Genomic DNA, 5,282 nt, shown 5'->3' with positions numbered 1-5,282 from the left:
TGTGAATTAAAGTTCTATTCTCTGATGCATAACCAAAAATGATGACTGTGGGTTAAGTTGCAGGACTGCATTAAAGTGCTGAGTAATGAGGAAAAAATAATATTCTTGCATCTGTCAGTATAATGGAGTATAGTACAGAACCACCGGTATACCTAAGGCTCAGTTAATACATTTGAATCTATTGTGACTAAGTAAGATCTCACCATTTTCTTTGTGTTTGCTGTTGTGCCTTAAAAAGTTATCAACTTTAGCCATAATTGCTGAAATTGGTAAGTACCATCATTAACAACTGTGAATATGATTTGCCTGTATATTTAAATATAATTTACAAATCCAAAATAGAAATGCTTTTAATTTACACAGATGTATACTTACCAACGTAGTATTTAAATGTAATTTCAGTTGAATTTGTAATGTAGTTTACATTAGAAACAGTATGAACATTTAACAGCAGGTTAGCTACACAACATGGCAACTGTCAAGCAGAAGAAACTGTTCTGCACGAGCGAGCATCTACTCTTTGTAAGTAAAATCCAATTCGAGCTTCCTTTTGTGGTTGTGGCTCACTTTCCACTGTCTTGAAGTGAAAGATGTACTACAAAAAAAACATTGTTGTACTGTAGAATTTGAGCTTGCCTCCCAAAAAAGGAAATGATTATTCCTTCTATGCGTACAGGCACTTAACGTAATGAAAGAAAAAGACAGCATTTTCTGCCTTTTTCAATGTAAGAATTGGACTCTAAAGGTGACATAATGCCTTCGCAGTTTAACATACACAAACATTGATCTCATAAATAATAAATATTTATTGGGAAATGTCTTTCTTATTCACCAGAAGTGTGAATCTGTGAGTGTGAATTGGTTATGGCCAATTTTGTACTGCAACTAGTCTATTTTTATTCTTGTTTTTACTCGACCCTTTTGGACGCGCTGGCCGGTCGGTGAAAAGGCCGGTCGGTGAAAAGGCCGGTCGGTGAAAAGGCCGGTCGGTGAAAAGGCCAGCCAGGGTGCACGTTATCCTGAACCCTGATAACACCAGGAGGCTCATTCTGCCTGATGGAAGTCCTGACAATGGATGAAGTCCGAAAAGTCTGTGAGTTCAAATGGAATTTAAGATTGCAGGACCAAGACGGACACTATGGAGATGCACAAGTGAACTTCACATCTTCTGCAGAACTTGAGGATTTGGCAACTGCATGGGTCGTCCCAATAGCTGACGATGGCAGCCAAGGATTTAATGCCACTGTCTATGATGATTTGGAGTCTACTGTCGGACGACACAGAGCTCCTCTCCAAACCCTCCAGCTCGGTCTCTACAAGAACTTCTGTTCCAGAGAGTTTCTGGGACCAACATTGTCCTCTGACACTGAACCGCACTTAGAACATGGAAATGTGGCGTATCGGTCAAACGTGTCACTGAGTTCAAAAAACAAAGATATTCTTGAAAAGGTAGCTGAAGAAATATTCAAGTACAACGATTACTTAACAGATGTCAACTTCCGATCTCGCACTTACAATGGTTCAATATAAGGTAACATTCATTATGGCTTTTGCATTGCTTATCTCGTGTTTTAAAGAAAAGATGTACCATGTTGTATGTTTGTTAGCATTGATGTGGTTAATGTTACAGAAGGCTTAAAAACAGATCAAAGACCAGCATTTACTCATTTTGTGTGTTTTTCCTCAAGTGTTGATGTGTGATACGCATACTAGCTACTGTAGCTCTACTGACTGCAAATGTCAGGTTTTATTTGTGTATTTTTGTTTTATTTTTTAATGCATAACAGAAGGAAATGCATATTTTAAAAACATCACAATAAAGATGGTCTTTTGAGGAGAGTTTACCTGTATTTGTTTATCGTGAGAAAACAAAATTTAATTAAAAAAACAAATTAAAAAAAAGAATGTCAGTTTCATAAGTGAAAATTCTGCTTTTATTATACAGAAGATACAGTCTCTGTTAATAGTACAAATTTGGGGGTAAAAAAACAACATATTATTATATTGACCGAAATTAAGTCACATTTTGCTTTTGACAAGAGAAAATGTATGTACTTAAGATATAGTTAAATTATAGTTTGTACTGAATCAAAAATTTGACTTGAGAAAAACGAATACATTCGCTTGTAACAGAATTTGGGTATTTGAATTAGTTTATTCTAAAGTAAACAAAAGTACTTGCAACAACATTTTTGTATTTTTATTAGTTAATTATAAAGTAAAAACTTTACTTAGATGTAATTGTAAATATATATTTTTTTCTAAAGTGAAACAATTGAGTTGTAACAAAGTGAAATATGGTCTTTATATTTAATCATAATTTTTTACTTTATATGAAAGTCAATTTTTTTTTTGTCTCGGGTAAAAGAAACATTTTACCGGTAATTTGGGAAAAACGAATACAATTAGCTGTAAATACTTTTTTTTTTAAAGTTGGTCCAAAGTATGATTTTTTTCAGCGCAGTATTGGCTTCACCATCGTGGAACCGTCGCGAACGTCACCTGAAACACCTGTGAGGGAGGAAGCCTACGAGTTCGTGGTTACAACATGCGAAGTCGTATGTTTTGGCGTTCAAGTGGTTTTAAGTTGTTAAAACATTGTTGCTGGGCAACGGCAAAAAGGACTGAGTCTCGAACCCGCAGGAAATATGAAGGCGCGGAGGGGAACGACGAGGCCGTCGGGAAGATCAATATTTTCCTCAGACGTGGGCTGTTATCTAAATTATGAAGGTAAACTCTGCGTGACTAAAATTAGCTTAAACTCCATCGAAAAAAAAAACCTAACTTTCCTCGACTCTTGCTGTTTCCGTAAACGTCAGCAAACACGTCACGGCTCGTGCACTCGACGCTCGTGGAACATTTTGAGCGCAGACGTCTCGAATACCACAAGAGGGCGCCGTTCGTATGGACTCTTCCAGCGTGCGCGGCGAATACGACCCCCTTTGAACGCAGCATACGTTCAGTCAGAGCAAATCTAATCAGCTCCAATAATAGAAAGCGCCTGCGGTCACGAACACGGCCGTTAACGTTACACCTCGAAGAGTTCTACGTTCCCAAAACAAGTTGTGGCTCACGTGCAAAGTTAAAAAAAGGTGCTTTGGAGATCTCATTTGTTGTAAATGTGTTCATTTGGTAACACGATAAGAACAACAAGCACCTCACTGTGCAGGCCGAGTGTTTCCTACAGTTCAAAAATGAAATTTGGTTTCATGACCAGAGTATTTGAACAAGGTTTCAAAGAAAGGCTCTGCTTAAGTGTGTATGTTCCATATGAACATTTACTGAAGGACTATACTTCAGAGCTATTAAGATTGATTTGATTTACATATTTCCATTTTATTGTAGCCTACTTTCTCTACATTTCTGAGAGAAATATTGTACTTACTATGCACTTTTAGACCCCCACATGTATATGAAGACATGAAATGAAACCCTATCAGTAATACTGATCATACAATATAAAATAATGTGACATAACTACTTCAAAAAACTTTAACTTGAAATGACGTGTTCATTGTGGTATTCATGTTTGGTTTTTTTTTTACTTAATCGGATCTTTTGGTTCCCTCTTAACACGATGTGGACAGATCAGAATCACAGTTTATCAAAAGGGGGAAAAAAAAAAAAAAGAAAGAAAGTGGGCAGACGCAAGGGGGCGACGTTGGTCTCTGAAACACCCTGACAGGAGCGGAGGGAGAGCGCGAGGAGGGGGGGGAGGAAGGAGGGGGAGAGGAGGGGTGGGGGTTGGGGGGGGGGGGGTGCTGTGCGCTTTGCTCTGAGATCCGACTCCAGTGTCAGCTCGATTCAGTCACACAGCTCCGGCTCAGACATGGCTGGAAATTCATCTAACGTGTCCTCTTTGTTTCTTCTGACTTGTATGGCGAGATGCAGAATCGCGGATCACTCGCTGTTTAATCCGCTGCACAATGGGCACGTCGTTTTGCATTACGGCCGATATTGTTGCGCTTCCGTCTATTACATTTGGAATTAGACGATTTATGCTAATTAGCCTCAATTACGCTCTTTTTCATCTTTTTGTCATCATCCTCCAAACGGTGCGCGAGTATCCAGACCCCCACTATTTATTTATTTGTTTGTTCGCGTCTCCCTCACAAACTATTCCATTTGCATATTTAATGTATTGCTTTATGAATTAAATTATTAAATTAGATGCAACTGCATCACAGTTAAGGCCAGCATGTGAGGGGGGTTAATGATGAGAATGGGAAGATAGGGGAACTAATAGGCTTCCAGCTATTAGCAACACGGTAGGACTTAAAGTAGAAACGCTTCATTTCACTGAATTAGAAGAAGTCATGTGTGATTCTGCTCTGATGGGAATCTCGGATCATACTGATGCTCGCTGCCACACGGGTACCAGAGATATTACTTTATTTATAATATGTTGCCCCCCCCCCCCCATCTCCTCTCCCTCCTAAACATCCACCTCCTATTGTGCCAGGACGTGTGCATCAGAGAGAGAGAGAGAGAGAGAGAGAGAGAGATGGTCGTGGCACTGTGGGGGTATTGCGTCACGAGCTGTCTTTACTTGCGCAGGCTTTACACACGGTGGTCTTCGGCTGTGGGCATCATGGGTACGTTCTGACTCATCCAGTGGGTATCTGAGCGCTTTGATGGCACAACTGTTGGAATAAGTGCGTCAAGGGCAATCTTAAGAGGGTCACAGCTCTTTATTTAGCAAACCGAGAGCCACCAGAGTCAATAATCACAGTCAAATAAATGCACTTTTTTTCTCAGAAATAACACTATGTGCACGGAAGCTGCAACATTATCTGCACACATCAGCCCTGTATGCTGACGACAACTGTCCCCCACCATTATTCAACTTTCTTAATTCACTGGATGTGTAAAACATTTAATTTCCCTGCTACCACTGAGGCTGGGCCCGGAGGAGAGGAGAGGAGAGGAGAGGAGAGGAGAGGAGAGGAGAGAAGAGAAGAGAAGAGAAGAGAAGAGAAGAGAAGAGAAGAGAAGAGAAGAGAAGAGAAGAGAGAGAAGAGAAGAGAAGAGAAGAGAAGAGAAGAGGAGAGGAGAGGAGAGGAGAGGAGAGGAGAGGAGAGGAGAGGAGAGGAGAGGAGAGGAGAGGAGAGGAGCGCAGCGGCACTTAACTGGTTTTGTTGTGAGGGTCCGATGTGTGCTCTGGCTGGCGTTGCGGAGCCCCAATCAGGTGCCATTACACCCGGTGTTTGAGAATATCATTGGCTGGTGGGGAAAGGAGCTGTGCGCAAAACCAACCCCGCCGCTCACACTCGCCTTACAGA

Source organism: Brachyistius frenatus, unplaced genomic scaffold (assembly GCF_029030835.1).
Source record: "Brachyistius frenatus isolate BFR_SWC_R1_liver_20210118 unplaced genomic scaffold, ASM2903083v1 Contig_53, whole genome shotgun sequence".
Classification (NCBI taxonomy): Eukaryota; Metazoa; Chordata; class Actinopteri; family Embiotocidae; genus Brachyistius; species Brachyistius frenatus.
Note: the sequence above shows the minus strand (reverse complement) of the source record.